Source organism: Ambystoma mexicanum, chromosome 3p (assembly GCF_040938575.1).
Source record: "Ambystoma mexicanum isolate Mex_15411 chromosome 3p, UKY_AmexF1_1, whole genome shotgun sequence".
In the NCBI taxonomy this organism is placed as follows: Eukaryota; Metazoa; Chordata; class Amphibia; order Caudata; family Ambystomatidae; genus Ambystoma; species Ambystoma mexicanum.
In genome coordinates this window covers 239500683-239519755 of record NC_090925.1, presented here as the reverse complement: position 1 = coordinate 239519755, position 19073 = coordinate 239500683, and positions in this window count along the sequence as shown.

Genomic DNA, 19073 nt, shown 5'->3' with positions numbered 1-19073 from the left:
AACTCCCTCGTACTTGGTTGCAGGGTATTTTGGTCGCGGTATTTAAGAAGGGGTACCGCACAGACCCTTACTGTTACAGGCCTATCTCACTGATCGACATTCCGGCCAAGGTATTTGTAAAGTGTGTACTTTTTAGAGCACAGGAGTTTGCAGAGTCAATGAACCTCTTGGTGCCATTACAGGCAGGATTTAGAAAAGGCCACTCTACAATAGATCATGGTTTAGTTCTCTCCACCTTGATTAACACATATTGTAAGGTCAGAAGTGGAAAGCTTTATGCAGCCTTCCTTGATCAGGAGAAGGCTTTTGTCTCTATCAATGGGGGTAAATTGGCTGCTTTTAATATGCCTGCAGGTCTTTTAAACCTGTTGCAAATATGTCATAGGGTGTACACACTTGTGTGCGTGCCTCCTTGGACGGATTGCTGTCAGAAACCTTCCCAACTAAAAAGGGCGTGAAGGTGTGACCACAATATTATTTATTTTATAACTGTCTGATTTTAATCTAGCACGTTTGGGAAACGGGGTGAATGTCGCCAGTCTCAATGATTTTAATTTATTTATTTTTTATATATTCGGATGATACCGGCTTGATTGACCTAACCCCCAGCGGGCTCCAGAAGAGTCTTTTGTACGCCAAGGCATATTTTTCTTCCGATGGGCTGAAATTAAACAGAGTTAAGACAACAATGTTGGTATTTGGGAAGGGAAAAGCTGGCTTCACATTGCCCCTTGGTGAGGAACCAATCGAGGTAGTAAAATCTTATTGCTACCTCGGCATGTTATTCGCAAAGAACGGGCAATGGACCGAGCACGTTGCAGCCATTGTGGTGATGGCCTTGGCCAGACTGCGTGGCTTTCTTAGATTGTGTCATATGTTTGGCGATCGATCATATGTGCTATAAGTGCCTGGAGGTGTACAAAGCCAAGGCTTGCACCATGATGAATTATGGGAGTGAGATCTGGGGATTCCTCAACTGTGGAATTTTGGAGAAACTCGAGAATAGAACAATGAAAAAAATAGTGGGTCTCCCACAAGGTACACCAAATAGTGCGCTGCGGTTGGAACTGGATATTTAATCATCGGAGGTAGAGGCACAAAACAAGTTTGCCAGTTATTTTTTAAAGGTCTGTGTGGGCCAACCACCAAACCCAAACATAACTAGCTTGACAGGGGACACTAGGAGATCCTCAGCAATTATTGAAAACCTATGGTATAATGAGGGAATTAAGTTAATGACTACGTGGAAAATCCCTTACAAGGACGGTCCTTCCAGATATACATTATCGCATATCATGAGCATGGTAAAGCGGGAAGCGAGGAGGTGGGACTTGGAGAGAAATATCAGGATGACACGTTAACTGCCTTCACTTGCTTCATTTACAGCTCTAAGACATTTCACATTTGGGGATGGGGACATTTATTCAGTCAGATCTGGGCCCTGAAGAAGAATTATAATAATGTTGAGGTTAAATCTGTAACCCCTGAAGGAGAGAAAGAGGTGGGAGCAGAACAACATGTCTAGGAAATGCCACTGTATTCAGGATAGAGTTTAGGATCTATGCCACTTTTTTGCTTTCATGCCCACATACATAGAATTGCGTAAAACGTTTTTAATGAACTATTTTAAAGTATCATATATCAGATGTTACTGTGTTGCAATTTGTTTCACTATGGAGTATAAAAATGAGGAATTTGTGTATGATTTATATAAATATGTTTTTAGAGCACTTATTAGAAGGACATCAATTTTAAATAGTGAATAAGTTAAGGCAAATTGTAATATGATGATGTATGTTTGTATGTATTTAAAATTCACTTTGTTGCTTGTAATAATGGAATCGGAATCTAATAAAGAATTGAATTGAATTGAGGCACCCTTCGTCCAGGCGATGCTTCCTTCAAGTGGCTCATTCTATGAATGTTCCCTGGTCAGCCAGGCAGCGTGAACTGGCAAGTCTACTTTCTCTGACATTCTCTCTCACTCTGGTGTTTCCCAGCCCCTTTTATCCTCCTTAAACTGTGTCTTGCCCTCCAGTTTTATTCCATTTCAAAATCCTGCTTTGTATTGACTACTTCTCAACTGGTCCTTAACATTGCTCCTAAAGAATGTATTAGTGGGGCTTTTGGTTTGGCTAACTAATTGATTATCGGAATTCGTCCCATGCAATTGGGTGATGGTGTACACAGTGGCCAATGCCATCTCCTTTTCTGGGCTGTACAGTGCTGTCTCGTGTATGTCGTCACCACCTCTGTGTGGAAGCTGGGATTGTGCGGAGGTGAACGAAGCACAACACACTTACGCCTCTTCCTATTTGACTACTTGCAGGTAATCTGTTGCTGATCTTCCTAAAATGTAAATCATCTGTGGGTTTGCAGATTTCTGTAAGGCATCTCTAAAATGTGTCTTTTGTCTGCTTTGGGAGTATTTGTTAAATGGCATCCTGGACCTTTTAATCCCATGTTTCATCCATTCACCATAGAACTCCCAATAAGGTAATACCTGTATCTTGGGAAGTGGCAGGCCAGTGGCAACCCACCTTATCCACACGTGGGAGGCACATTGGGTAGCAGCTGGACCAACTCCAAAGCAAGCAACCCGCTCTCACTGCATCTTAATAAGTCAAGGTCGAGGAACTCACCACCATATCCACCAAAAATATGTATGGTATCCCGACCAGCACTGAAAGACAGAGGATATTACTATTTTTGTTTTACTTGGAATGTGTTACTAAGCGGTCATTTTTAATGTATTGTTTACAAACTGACACAAAGCTATTTTTTGGGGTAACCAACTTGTGAATGTATTTCTTCACCCTATTTTCACTTAACGCCAAGCAGATTCATTGTAGATATAATTAATGATTTAATCAATAACTTTGATGATGTCATTTTTTAAATAATGTGCAATGCCATATGTGAGAAATTGATTATTGCTTTTTGAGAGGGGGCCAATTTGCATAGCTGACCATAACCAGTGAAGTCTTGCGGTAATGATCTGATTACTTACTGGTAATCTTCATGAATTTTAGACCTACTTTTCCACTTCACAGTACTAACCTTTGAGTGTGTCATGACCTCTCAGGAACTCTTTTACAAGCTTTATTCCCATGGCTCCTCCCCCCCAAGAGGTATAACCTACCACTTACACACAACTCCGGAGTAGCACCCAAAGTGAAAACATGGGCACCCACCCTATGGCTGGGGGGAGGAAGGGCATCCACACAGGGATGAGGAAGAGTAGGACTAGGAGTATTGAACAACACCAGTAAGTAACCCATCATTACCTCCACGTTTCTCTTCCTCGTCCCAGTACTTTCCTTTGAGATGTATTAAAGCAAGAACACAAGAAGATAACCCATCCCAAACAAAACACACAGGGCCTCATTACACGGTAGGCGGTAAGGGTTTACCGGTACCGGTATTTTACCGGTACCGGTAAACCCTTACCGCCTTACTACGAGGTCCCTTTGCGGGTTGGGGAATTTAACGCCTGCTTTTTGCAGGCGTTAAAAACCAACCCGAAAAGGGACCAGGGAGCTAATTATGGTACCTCAATTTGCGGTGCCGTAATTAGCACCTTCCCCATTCCCATTATGCCCTATGGGGCAAAAATGGGAATGGGGAAGGGCAATGGGGGAAGGGGGAATTACCGCCCCACCAACCTTGGAATAGGGCGGTAATTCCCCTTTCCACCAAGGCGGTGCCGGTATTTTACCGGCATTGACCAAGGTGCTAATAGCACCTTGGTCCACCGCCATCCGTGTAATGAGGCCCACAGACACCAAAGGTAATGCAACACCAACCCAACAGCCATATTATTGAGCAGCAACAGGAAGGAGGCAGGAGAAAACGTATCCCTGCCCACAAGTCAAAGAGACACAGACCCAAGAACCCCTACATACTCCAAAGACAGTAGGACAGGTCCCATCCATGTTGAGCTGGTGGTGTCCAATGAAGGTGTTTAACCTAGCCCATGTGGCAGCCAGGCAGATGTCCAGCAAGGAGACCTCTTGAACTTTCTCCCAGGAGGTCACCAACCCTCTTGGGAACTTACCCTGGATCTGACGCGTAGTACAGAAATCCAATGACTGATAAGGCAGTAGAATCAGACACTTGATCCACCAGCTAATCATGAGAGTGGTTGCCCTCTGGCCACAGCCACCCCAGCCAAAGGTGGCTAAGAGATGATCAGTTTTCCGAAAGGACTGCTTGCGATCAAGATACTGAAAGACTGCCCTCTTACCATCCAGACAATGCAAGCCTCTTCCTCAGGAGAGGAAGGGGACGGAAAGAAGGACAGGAGCACCACCTCCTGAGAATGATGCAACCAGGAAGGGACCTTAGGAACAAAGGATGGTTGGTATTTCAAAACCAGCGCCTCCTCCCAGACTACCATGAAGGGAGGCTTGCACATAAGGGCCCAATATCACCGAAGCATCTGGCCGAGGAGATGGCAACCTGAAAAGCTGTCTGCAGGTACAACCACTTCACCTCAATACTCTCAAGGGGCTCAAAGGGAGGCTTCTGTGACATGGATAGGACCAGACAGAGGTCCCAGAGAATCTCAAACGGGAATTACCAGATCCTGCTACCCTTTCCAAAAGCCTTGAGACCAGAGCTTCCCCCCTGCTGGAGGGGACAAGTAAACCCAGAAAGCCTGAATGGCCGACCACTGAGTGCAGAGAGTAGAAACGGCAAAACTGTTTACAGCCCCTTCATGGAGGAATTGTAATATGTCCAGAAGACCACAACTCAGAGCCTGGAGTACACCATGACAGAAAAACAACCTAATGGTGGTTGTACTTCTTAAGAGTAGAGGACCGTTGAGCCCTCTGAAATGCCCCAGCCACCGCGGCAGAAAGACCTACCGCCTGTTAACCATTACTTTCAATTTCCAGACCCCCAAAAGAATGAAAGAGGAGGAGGGAGAAGAACGTCCCCCCACAGTGGCGATGGCCACCAAGGCAACACCTAAGCTGGAACCACCTGCATCTCCATAAGGATCAGGAACCACCATCTTCTGCGTCAGTAAGGGACCACCAGGAAAAACTTGAGAGCAAAGTCCACTTTCTTGTCAACCGTATCCCTGACAGCCACCTCCTCAACCGACATGGAGGAACACATGCATCAGAATAATAGTGATGCCAATGCGTACATTTCAATTAATATACCAGCAGTAGCAAAGAGACGTGACAGTTTACCAAAGATGGACATCACGCTTCTATGACCTGAGCCAAAAGCTGCATCCAATCCACCTCAGGACTCATCCCCATGTTTTTCAATTAAGCAAACAGTGAGTGGAAGTTTCTAGCATTGTCTGCTCTCCTTTTTGAATGTAACCGTGAACTCTGGGCCTTTTAGTAATTTTAATTATGTGTCCTATGAGGAACTTGAAGGTATCTCACCCGCTAGTCCCCTGATATCTGTCATCCAGGAGGCCATGACACGGCCATCGCTATTGGATCCGGTTCCTGGGGATGGACCAGTAGGGGAGGATCACCTGGACAAGGGGTCTTTGGGAATTGGAAGTGCGATACCAACGGGTGAGATGTGGTACCCTTTCCCTATAACACCTTTACCCAAACCTACTCCGTAGTATAGTTAGAAGCTCTACCCCCCTTTTCTGAAACAAACATTTTCTTACACAGTGACAAACAACAGACTAACACCAGAGCAATTTACCTGACATGTCCCAACACAAGGGTCAGGCAGAGTCTTGCAATGGACAATAACCACACACACATGACAGCACTTTACCTTCCCCACAGGGATAAAAGGCAGAGAACGAGAGCACACAATGAGCAAGGCCGAATGCACAACGAGACAGCTATTCCGGACCAGCAGTTCAAGAGGAAGAGAAAGGCGACTAGACCTGATAGGAAGACGAGGACAGAGTTGCCCTTGCCTTTTTCAACTCAGACCTGTGAAGCCTCCAAAAAAGGAATTGCAAGACTGGGAAGTACAGCTGGTGTGTGGTGTGGCAGGTGACAATGGTGCACGGGGGACTTCCGCATTGATAACTCTGGCAGGGAGGCACTCTGGCTATCGTAGTTCCGTCCATGACTCCAGAGACAAGACAAGACAATGGGTTCAGCACAGCCAGTGAGTCGAAGAAAGCTGAGTGCAAACCATACTGTGTTGAGTCCAAGGTTGTGATTAGCAACATTATTTGAACACAAGGAACTTGTGTGTGTTTGAACTTTTGGGAAAGTCCATAGCAGGGTCAGCTGCAGAGTGGTCAGACGACGTAAAGTGCTATTTCAAAGGTCTGTGGCTGGCCCCTTTTGTTTTGTTTTGAAACTACAGTATCAGAAGTCCCTAGGAGAGGCAGCTTGAGGTGTCAGAGTGGTCCTAAAAGGGTCAGATCAAATCCCTTGTACAATCAAAACTCTCTCACCCATTGGCAAGAGAAAGCGAGCAGAAGGGAAACCTTGCTTTCCGACGAGATTAAGAACATTGTGTGAAATTGGCAAATGTGAACCTTGTTGAGGGATGCCCCTGCAAATCAGGGTGAAGCATGATACACCCACGAACATTGTGTTGCTATTAAGAGGGAAAGGCCGTAGTGAACCCGACAGAGGTAGGCCCACGTTGCAAGAAGGATCTGAGCCCGGCAGAGGGAGATCCAAAGGGTGAAACACAATCCCCCAGTGCAGGATCACTAAGGCAAGAGACTTTGTAGAAAAGAGACTTGTCCCTGAAGGTCCTGGTATTGTTAAATGGAATAGTGAACCACGCCCCAGGAGTGTGATTTTCCTCCGGAGTCCCGCCTTTTATTGTGCTTAAAATGTGGGGAAGGTAGACCCCATCCATTCCATCCTGACTTTTCTTTTTGTGAGCACTTCTTTCTTTTCTGGTGAACATTACTCCACACTCTTTTGTAACTTAGTGGTAAGGTTTGGCAATAGTTTTTTATTTTTAGTATAGGCCCTTCTTATTTGACAAGACACCACTAGCACTGACGTATTATTGTTTGATGGTTGTAGCTTGCTCCCATCTTAGCTTTGGTTTAGATCAGACGTTCATCCAGTTTAATAAACACCCTTGAACTGTGATCACTTGTGTCTGTCTTTACTGTTGCCGCCATGAGTTCATTACAGTCGTGCAGAAAATCAGATATTCCTGATTTCAAATAAGCTTCAGAAGTGTCACAGGTAACATTCTAGCTTTACAGAACAGCTCACGTATGAGCTGGCAAAAGCACAACGGGTGATAATTAAACCTACAGACAATAACCAACCACATGTTTTTTTTTTCTTTGCAGATTTGAGACTGTCCTTTAAACATTCAGAATCAAATTCTGCTTTCATTCAACAGCAAACTCTAATTCTCTTCACTTTAGGTCCCTAGTGTCCAACTGTTTATGGTGAGTCTTTTTTTCAGAAATTAAACAATTCCTTTGGTGTCAGTTCTTTCAAGTATGCTTAGAATATCAGTCTTATGTTTTTAAACGTTTTAATAATTGTCAAAATTGTTTATTGACATGGACCCTAGTTCAATCCTGGTCCTGACGAAGGTGAGTCCACTAGATTTTCCTCGCTGAAACATCCACCAGCATGGATTATTCTGCTCCAGCAGCATACACGCTACAGGCTGAGGAAGACCCTGCTTCAAAGTGCATCTTGTTTGAGTACTAGTTTCTGAGACAAATACTGTAGCTCAGTACAAATGTTTTGTTATTGAGGCAACAATTTGAGTGCATTTTTTTTTTAATACCATTCTCTGAGATACAAATTCGAGTCAGCAAAAAGTATTTGTTCAGGCATGTCAACAGTAATCTGAGTGCATTTCCAATGTATTTTTCACAACATTAACACAGGTCTTCACTATTCTAACTAGATGCCGGAGTAGTCATTGGTGCATGTGTTTTGGTCGTTTTGAGTGAAATTGTATAAAAAGTTGTTATTTCTGTTTTGTTGGACATTCACTGCACAGCATATGCAAATTAATGAACGAAAATTGCACAATTGAGTAGTTTAGCAATTTATTTTGAGTATTTGGAACTGCCGGATTGAAAGTTACATCAAGTGTAGCATGGAATAATTGTGAACAATTTACTATCAATGTTTAGATTAGGAACTCTATTGTTTAGTCCACTGATTTGTACCACAGTTTCTAAGCCTAGGGGGCTCGCCTTTCAGTACACATGGAGGAACTTCCAACCATACTAGCCAGAATATCATCCACTTCCACTGTTGTGGGCAGTCAGGACTCCTCCCCCTTGAAAGGGTACACTTTTTCCATTAATCACGGCATGGAAATATGCTCCAGATTAGACTATTCACACAGAATCTTATTCTGAGTGCCACATAGCAGAGACAGGCCCAACATAGGGTGTATGCTTGTATTGGTGAATCTGTGGATCCAAAGACTACACCGCTGTCAGCTCCTTAACCCCCATGGAGAGGTAGACCTGTTCCACGACCTGCTGGACATCATCCCTGTCCAAGTTCCTCCCTGTAGTGTTCTGATCATCAGAAGAAAGGGAGGAACAGTCCATGTCAGACGAGACAGATGAGGAAGAAGTACTGGATGAAGATTCAGCAGTCACTTTTCATTTTCCTTCCTTTGAAGCATGGGTGTCCAGGAATTTCCAGAAGAGAACCTTGAAGTCTTTCCTAAAAAGTACAACATCAGCCACATTAGCTCTGCTTTTCTTAGCTGGTTCATGAGGAAGAGGCCTTTTCCACATGCTTCCTTTTACCAACCCATATACTCATATCCACCAGCAGCAGGTTACAGTCCCTGCAGGTTAGTCTCAGTCACCATTTAAACCCTACAAAACCCAGGCAACCATGGCAGATACCCCTGATGTCAGGCAACCCCCGACTTGTAACTAAGGAAACCCCAGCCGGAGGCCCAAGAGAGAGCATGAGAACACCATCCCTCCGGGTCTCGTCCCTGTCCTCCTTCCAGAGCAAAGTGCAGGCAATCGAGAGGCATCACACTCTTCCCCACCCAACAAAGGCCTGCAGAGAAGGATACGCAAGACCCGGTTTTACTCCTCCCTCTGACTCCAGAGACTAACCTGACACCTCAGTTGGGGCACAGAACCATCAACCCGGAGAGCTGTTCCATTTGCAGCCTGGCAAACCCACCAACAGTGCACTCCATGCCGAGGGATGCCAGCCAACGTCTGCCGAACCCCACAGGTTCTAAACTGAAATTAGAACATCACAAATTACATCTTAAAATATTACTAGTTTTACCTTTAATATTAAATTACAAAGTTATAAAATGAAATTAAACATACAGCCTTCTAAATTAAGCACATTGATTTTGTCCAAACATCTAACGATCGTGAGCACATGGAAAACTTGTTTTCTCGATAGTATACAAAGTCAAGTATGGTTTCAACAGAGTTGAGGGCAGCGACTAGAGGCAGTATATAAATGTTGTAACAATTTACTGGACAACCACCCTCAACCCGGAGAATTCCTTCACTCCCCAATCAAGATGTCGCTAAACAAACCACCAATCAGATTCCTATTTGGGTTGATTCCCAACCTGTATAATGCCATCCAGCACCCTTCTTCTGTGCCACCAATGAGCCAAGAAAAAGGCTGACGTATAGCAAAATATATATAGATACATCTAAATTATTGGATACATAAACATTACACTGAAAACAACACAAGCCACCAACCCCATGGCACAACGCAATCACTTCAGCATATAGGTATCTTTCTTGTGCTAATGACTAAGCAGATAATTTCCTAATAAGATTTCAATTGCAACAAACACAAGTCTGCTGTTAATCCAAATCACACATTGCATTTCCAGCACATTACACATGGGACATTTTGAAAACACAATCATTTAAAATGTCCCTGTATGCAGCACCCTTGTTCCTTCTTTACCCCAAAGCAGTCGCAAACCTTTCTGGCACAAGTATCACTTCATCACTCTCAGGATAGAGTGTATATCCTTTAAATGGAAAATCACGCTTGGCTTAATTTATTTACATGGCAGAATACTCTTTTCTCCCCGCACCCACTCCAGGCATCAGTTATCTTTGACAGCCTTTGGTTTAAAGGCAAAGTTGAGGGAGCAGGAATGTTATTTGAATTTCATTTGTGATGAAAACACCTTTTGCGTTTGAAAGGCAGGGTTCGGGACCATTCAATGGATAGGGATTTTCCTTTTCGAACAATGGCACATTCAAATGAGAGGCATGATTTAGGACCATGGAGAGGATAGGGATTTTCATTTTAGGGACAACGGATACCCCTATCCTATAAAAAAGCCTGGGGTTAGAGGAACAATATTGTTACCCAATTACTTTATAATCTATAGTGGTTAAAGTACACAGGGAATGAGATTTGTTAATTTTGATTTTTAACAAGAATCATCCTGTGATCTTTTCTATAGGGGATTGAATTCATTATTGTTCAAAAGGTATGCTAAGGGTCTACACAGTTTGCCCCCCACTCACAATTAGGGAACATTGATTAAGGAAAGGATTAAGGCAGGTAGTTTCCCCACACATTTAATAGTATTGGGATCTGTTTACGTACATGGGAGATCTCTGTTATTAGCTCAGGAGGCCAATTGGGAAAGGTAGTAGTCAGCTCACACCTCAAGCATGGATAGCGCAGCTATTCACAGCAGGTCCCAGTCAGATTTTAGGCTGCCTCCATCAGATGATACTCTCAACCTTCCCAAAGAAAGTCTTCAGCAAAATCCTTCAGCAAATCCAGCCCCTCTCCCAGTGTCCTTGGGTATTAATTTTATATATGACTTATGACACCATCCATATTATGAATATTCAGGCGATGACAACCCATTTTTCCACACATCAGATTGGATATTCAATGTTCTCTTCCGCTAGAGGTCTGGCATATGTCAACCAATATGGCAAGGGATCTATGAGATCTAGATTATGGATAATGAGAGGATGGTTTAAAATTATAATTTTAAACTTGTACAACAGCAACTCAAAAACTCATAACATGGCAACCTTTTGTAATTTACAACTTAACACAATAATACTTATATTTTCTGATTCAGCTACTCGTGCCAGACCTAGAGAAATGAGTTTGGTCTGAGCACAACCTTCCTGGAGAGCTCAATATTTATTTATCCTTTTATTCAAAAATGTACCTAGTTGGAAATACAAAACTTTTCAATTGACACATTAATTTCACATTTCTACCATTTTTCGACTATTTTTGTAGTTCCATTCTCCTTTCATTAAGGACAAATGAACTGGCCTATGTAACTCAATAGCAATGAATTATTATATGAACCCTTCAGTTTCCATTACATAGCCAGCCATCTACTTTAGCTCAGGAAGTTTCAATTTCTTGGAAGTCACGCCATTGATATGTATGTTACAGTAATTTAAGTCATCAGGAGCTCTCTGTTTGCAGCTAAAGTCAGTCTTTATGGGCCATAAACAGCTTGAGAGGTCTGGCCGTTATTTCTCATCTGCCCACACCATGAATTGCATCAAAATACATTTTCTTTCCTTACATTTGTCTCCAACAGGCCTGCATTCCCTGTATGCATTGACCAAAGGTCTCTGGGGTGAGGGATACAGATAGCACATTCCATCACAGTTCAATGGGGGGTGTTTACACGCCATTTGCATGTACAATCTGGAATACATTTTCTTTTAAAGTGTGAGCATTATCTTACATGTAACATTTCATTCATTTCAATACCTTGCATCAGGGACTTTTTGTCCACGAGTGACTCTATTTCTTTCATCTGACAGTTAAAATGGCTGGACAGTTTATTCCGAGTTATTCATAAATGTATTTCTGTTCAACATCAAGGAAGTGCCCTTATTGGAGAAATAGGCCTTTTCATTTAACATAATGTCAGTTTGTATGTTGGAAAACAAGTTTCTATTCATTTTTAATGAATTCTGTCAATTTTACTGACAAGACACAATTCTATTATTATTTTTTTTTTTCAAGATACACAGCATTTCCAAGTATGGCTTTTTCAACATATAATGCTTCTGTTTTGTTTCTCAGTCATAATGTTCCCGTATATTGGATTTACTAGGCCTCAGCGATGTTTGAAGGTTAAAGCTGGCATATAGATTCCTATGTGTCTTTTCTATCAGCCAGCTTCAATCTTGCATTGGAGACGTAGCTTGGCCTTTCAGTTCATGCCAATGTGGGGCTGAATTTACACCCTAAAATGTTGAAACTCACTGACCGACAGAGAAAACAAAATACATACAGTAGGGGGGCCTTTTTTCTTCACCTGTCTGTTCCATTAATGTGGCTTTAAACTTATCAAGCCACACCCCATAGCCAATTGTTGCACCATGCAACCACCTAATGCCTACCTACTCAAGTCACAGTGCCACTACTTTATTTTGGCACACTTCTTCCACTGTGAATACACCAAGCACAAACACCATGCACAGACCCCTGTTTGAAATTCACATTTAATGCATTAGCTAGTACTACAAGGCATTTATTTCATACATTTTTCCAGGATCTTTTGAAAAATTCCATAAACAAAATATCTAATTGTTATTATTTTCAATTCCAATATATTCTTGGAGCCTTACATTTGTATTTTCTTCAACAGATATATGTTTGTGCGAAACAATTATAGCAATCCTATCATTATTGCTCAAAACTGCCTGGTGGCAAGTTTGTTTGTTTGTTTGTTTAGTATTTATTATCTCCCCCCGCATTATTAAAACAAAGAAACTGAAAAAGCAAAAAGTTCATTTTGTTTTTCGGTGAAATGGATTCAGTGAAATCTCCATTAGGTAAAATATGTTCGAAGAAATCACATACATCCCTTTAAATATGCTGCACAATGTAAGTCAGTATTGTAGTGCACTTCCAATGTAACATTAATCATGTATTATACAACCAAAGTAAACGTAATCATGCAAATCACTGCAAATTCAATATTAATCTTGGAAAATACTAACTAAGTATCTTTTCTATTATTTATTTAAGTGCAATTGGCTTGTACTTGCAAGACTTTTGCAATATAAACATTATAAACATTAAAAAGGCAGATGAAACATGCAATAATATATAAATAATCAAATGCCATCACAATAACACAGTTTCTGTACTTAGAAACATAAAAAAAGAATGACATATTAATAAATTATATCAATTTAAAACATGATTATAAAGAAGAATACACAAAATCTTATGCAAAAGGGTGCTAGGCATACAATTGCTTTGAGATCTGTTCCCAAATTTGGCAGCCAGCATCCGTAATTAACAGTGGCTCTTGAGTTTATGGTCCTTGGAGCGTGCATCTGTTACTGCATGGGATTACACCAGAATAATTCTGGGTCCAAATAACCCGACAAACTCAACAAGATGGCAAGTTGCTGTTTTTTTAGGAATGATCTAAAACAGGTATGTTACAACGAACATCAATGGACTTACTCTCATTTCTCTCATGGATATCCACATGAAAAAACAATTAAATACTCTCTACATGCGTCAGAATGACATCACACTACGTTGCAATAGTGAAAACCCTATCAAGGGTTGGGTTTGGTTAAGGGATACATCTAGATATACAATCATATATGACCTATGTTTGCTATTGGCTGTTCAATATCAGGTGGACAACTCATGACTACCTGTTCAAACGTGTCATTTTAAGAAAAATTAGTTATACAGTTTTGTATTGGTTTCTCAAGCTATAAGGTCCTTCGTTATATGGGCTAATGCAATTGGTTTGGCAAGCTTGTACCATGTCTGGAACATTTGGTTACATTAGCAGCACATAAGCGAAGACCCAGGTGCAAGTAGATAGGACATGAAGCTGCCCTACCACACAATTAGCCCAACATCTCTCATCACCCATGCATTCTTGCATTCTGCCGTGAAATTCTCTTTTTACTTGGCCTTGCAGAGTATTCTTGTCTTCTCTATAGTGTCTGGAACTCCAATTTCAAGCCTTTTTTCCATCCTTAACTCACGTGACAAGAGACCACAATGCTGTTCATTCTGCAAGCTCTTACATGTTTTAAATGAATTAAAACTTGGCTTTGTGTTCTTTCTTGCACCATAACGTGAGAGGAATCTTCCACCGTACACATGTTCCTCTTCAGCTTAGTTAGCTGACCTCGACGTCTTAGTTCTTGACTTCTGACCAGATAGCCTCCCAACGTAGCTCTGACAACCTGCTATTCTACTGCAACACAGCCTTTCATTTTCTCTCCATATTTCTTTGGCTTAATTATTTCTTGATACCTTCAGTTTCTGTACAATGACGGCTCAGCCTGCATTCTATTCACTACTTGTAGCTAGCCAATACAATGACTTGATCTATCTTGCGTTTCAGCGTATGTGCATTCATTAAATGTCTAATGTGTAATCTTCATCTTTTATACTTTTAAGGTTCCCTTGATTCTTTACTTCATCATTTCTCCTCTAGGATCCAAACATTGTCTTCATTCAGTATTTCAGGACTTTGTGCACATTTTCTTATGATGTCATCAGTTCATTGTCTTAGCTCTTTCTCATATTCCTTCAGGGAGTTCCTCCTGCAGGCTGTCATCAACTTGAGGATACATTTGATATGGTCATCTTAATGGATACCGTCTTTCATGTGCTTGCTGCGTTATTGGTACTAGACAGGGAACCGTCTCATGTCTCCAATACAGGGGAGGTAGGGGTGGAATCTCCTGCGGATGTGTACATCTGCTCCTCTACATTCCCACCTCTGGCCGAGTCCCCAACCACCTCCTCAAGTTTTCCTGCTTCTTTGATTCTTCTCTTGAAGAAAGGTTTCTTTGGTATCCATATCTTCACCACCCCCCTCAATGTGGCTGCATTTTTTATATGTTCGTCCACACTCCAGGTCATGTAATTACATTCTCCACTTGGAGTACATAAGACCCAACATCCCACATAATTCATATGATCTCTTGGATACAGGAATTTCATTCCTTTAGATGCCACAATACTTGCTTTTATGTGGTCTCTAATGGTACTTTCAGTCTGTTGTTTCATCATTCACATCAATCATGATCTTCATTTCCACTGCTTTATTTGCTGTTTTCTGGCATAGTACAATTATTACCCTTATAACACAGACTCTGAACATTATCATCACCAATATTGCTCTTGAACTTGAATATATTTGCCATCCAGTCAGGAATCCATGCAAACAGGTATGAGACCAAATCACCATCTCCTCTGTCTCCTCCTCCATCTTTGTGTGCAATTCTGTCAACATAGTTATATCATCCATCAGAGTCCATTCTCACTGTCATGAGATGGTGTGAAAGTGCAGCATGACGGCCTGACCTTCATGCAAACACCTCTTTCCATTGCTGTAATCATGTAAAGGACATACCTGTTCTCAAGGGTCATTAACCTTATGGCCCTCAACTCTTCCTTTATGGCATTAAATCCTTTTATAGTGGCATTGATTGTCTGTAACAGCTCCCATGTGGTGATCTGCAGTGATTTGGCAATCACTGCTGCTTGGAGTCCAGTTATGAATATAGATGTCATTGTCATAGCAGTCTTGCTGAACAACGTGTGCTCATCCGGAATCTGGTGGTCAGTGATAATGTCGAATGCAATAATGTCGACAGTCAAAATGTAGAAAAGAAAATGTCGGAAAAAATAATGTAGAAAAGCAATAATGTCGAATTTTTTTCTACATTTTTTAAAATTTTTAGAAAAAAATAAATAAATATATATAATTAAAATGTGTTGAATATGAGGGGTGAGAGGGTGGTGGGGGGAGGGTGGCAGGGGGTTGTTTGGTGATGGGGGTTGGGGGGGAACCCCCATAGTAAATGATATTTTCCTTGTTTATTTATTTATTTATTGAATAAATAAATAAATATATAATTAAAATGTGTTGAGTATGAGGGGTGAGAGGGTGGTGGGGGGTTGGGGAGTGGCAGGGGGGTGTTGGGTGAGGGGGTTGGGGGGAACCCCCCTAATAAATGATACTCTTCTTGTTTATTTATTTATTGAATACATAAATAAATAAATATATAATTAAAATGTGTTGAGTATGAGGGGTGAGAGGGTGGTGGGGGGGTGGGGGGGTATCAAGGGGGTGTTGGGTGAGGGGGGTTGGGGGGGACCCCCCTAGTAACCCTAGTAAATGATACTCTTCTTGATTATGTATTTATTGAATAAATAAATAAATAAATATATAATTAAAATGTGTTGAGTATGAGGGGTGAGAGGGTGGTGGGGGGGTGGCAGGGGGGAGTTGGGTGAGGGGGGTTGGGGTACTCTTGTTTATGTATTTATTGATAGTGCTAAATGACATTTTTTTTCGACATTTTTTTTCTAAAAATTGACTCTTTTCATTTTATGTATAGGTTTTCGACATTATTGTTTTCGACATTTTTTTTTCGACATTTTTGTAAGTCGACATTTTTTTTTCGACATTATCACTATAAACCCCGGAATCTCATGGTAAGTATTTATTGACTTATCTGAGAAATAATTCTCTCTCTTCATCTGCTGGAGTGCAAGTGACCATTTTCTCCTCAAGTGCTCATCCAATTTTGGAAATCCTTCCATATTCAGGTCGCTCTTGGGAGTCCCATGGAAGGATAAACAAGCAACTTGTCTGTCCATCAAGATGCTTGTCTATCCAGGCTCTTTTTCCATTTGGTTTGTCTTGATATAATCATCCTGGTATTGTAGGGTATTTTGTGGAGATTTGGGGCCTGACGGTATTTTCTTACCGCCGAAAAATAACTTAGCAACAATCACTCCTTGTATTCAGATTGGGCCATGTACAACAATAATACAGTGGACATGCATTATTTCAGCACACAGACATGCGTATTTGGTATGCGTGGTTGGTATACGTGGTTGGTGGTATTTTGGTGGGCATAATTCCCTTGTTTTATTTGTGGCCCCAATATCCAGAACCCCTTATTTTTGTTTAGATTTTTCGTGTAATCACTAGAGAGACCTCAGGCTTGCATTTCAAGAACACCACATTTTAATTTTTAGTGTGCCACCATGGGCAATTTCTCCCTGTCTTATCTAGGGCAGTGAGCTATCATGTGGTATTTTCACTATCTTATATACGGTAGTGAACTATGTCCCGGGCCTCCCTTTTTGCCGACTCATAGACCTCCGACAAACTACAACACACACAGTTAGTTATAATTGCTCATACTGAATTACATTGTGCACACGGCTGCAGCCAAATTTGATGTTTAGCTACCTTGAAAATGACAATTGCACTGTCTAAACATCTCCCCACATCATCAGCACTGTATTGGTAAATATAAAACACACCACCCGTCTGCTTTCAAATATTTTTGTATATTATAAAAGTTGCATTTAAACACAATCTCACTTTTTACAGAAATAAATAAAATAGCACTGTAACAGCATTGTCTGTGATACACTGAAAAGAGAGTGGCGGAGACAAGAACTCAATTTGCAACATTAAACATGTGAGTAAAGCACAGGAATCTCTTTTCCTACACTGACTGAATATTCTCGTACACACTCAGCCCCCACACTTCTGTAATTACCTTATCTGTTCAGCATGAGTTTTCTCCAGCTGTTCTCTTTCTGAATTTGGCTCCCTTGAAGATTAACCCCAGTGAAAACAAGCGTCTTTCGTTCTCAAACTGGGGTTATTGCCTGGAATTCTCAGCTTTTGCAGCAGGAATGCTTCAGCCAGGAAACAGGTCCTTCTCCCAGCTCTGCCAAATCACGATTGTCCTCCCCCTCTCCTCAAGCTCCCCCAGCAAAACTCTAATCACTGCCTCTAGCATGATACTTGCTATGACGTTGCTCCAATCAGAATCAATCATGCCATCTCCTCCCTCACTACACAATGGCTCATTTCTACAGTAACCATTTGTAACCAACTGATTTCCTGTTCCTTCGAGCCCTTTGCCTCCTGTAGTTATGTGGACAGAGCAGCAGAGAAAAAGAAAAAAAATGAATGTGCGTTTAAAAGTTCACTTTCAGAGTAGGCCTAATTCTGCAGTGGAGACACATTTTTATTAGTGGGTTATGTTAAATGCAGTTTTATTAGTCAGGTTAGTTATTAATAAGGTTAGTTATTAATTTTCAAATGTGTCTCTTGCACCATAGGCATTTCAGGTGAAAAATAGTGTGCATTTTTGAATGTGCACGTGTGCTTTTAACTGTAAAAATAGATTTGCATCTTATATGTTAAAATCGTTTTTGACTGAATAGCCTGTCTTTACTTATATGTCCATGTTAATCTGGCAACACATATAGCAATGCACCACACCCATGTGGTGGTGCTGCATCAAAAAAAAAATTGCTACCTGTGCAGTAGTGCTGTACTCTGTGCTGTAACACGCCAAATATCCTTACATACCCTCCTTTTGTTTTCAGAACTTGGCTACGATCCAAGCCAATTCCTAAAAACAACTTGTTCTTTTTTTTCTTTTAAAATGCATGTGTATTGGGATATCTTTCTCTTCCTGACGTAGCTAGTAAAATCAGTAACATTTTCATTTTTACTGATAGCACAATCAACCATCCACCCATGATTAGCACCAGGACAGCCAAACCCACTATTGAGCGTTCCCCCCAGGTTCCCCAATTCAATCTTTCCACTTCTATTATCCCCAGATTACAAATTGTAATATTGTTTTTTCTCAAATTCATTTTTATAACATGTCTTTCTTTGTGATTCAATAAATATTCCACATCCGGATCTATTGGAAAAGTATCCCTTTGAAAAAAATCGATATTTTCCACTTGGCTTTCCCAAACATCATTTGTTACATGAAACAATGTTAACCCCCAATTGACACAATTGTATCCTTTGGAACCTGTAAATAAAAAACATTATATTTCATCTGTTTAACCACGTATGTTCCATGGTTTAAATGTACTACCGTCATGTTCTTTAAACAGGTGCTGACCAACGATTTACCTCTGACCATCTTAGCCTGTACCATTTCTTCACTCCCCATATTGCTAATAATCACTTCACATCCCTCTGATATACTTGGGTCAGATTTCAAACCACAAATAGCATCTGTGGCATCAGGAACAAACGGTTTACCTGGACACATATAATTTTGTTCTTTAAATTTCACACATGTTTCCAGGTTTGGTGTTAAATAAACTTCAGGTTCC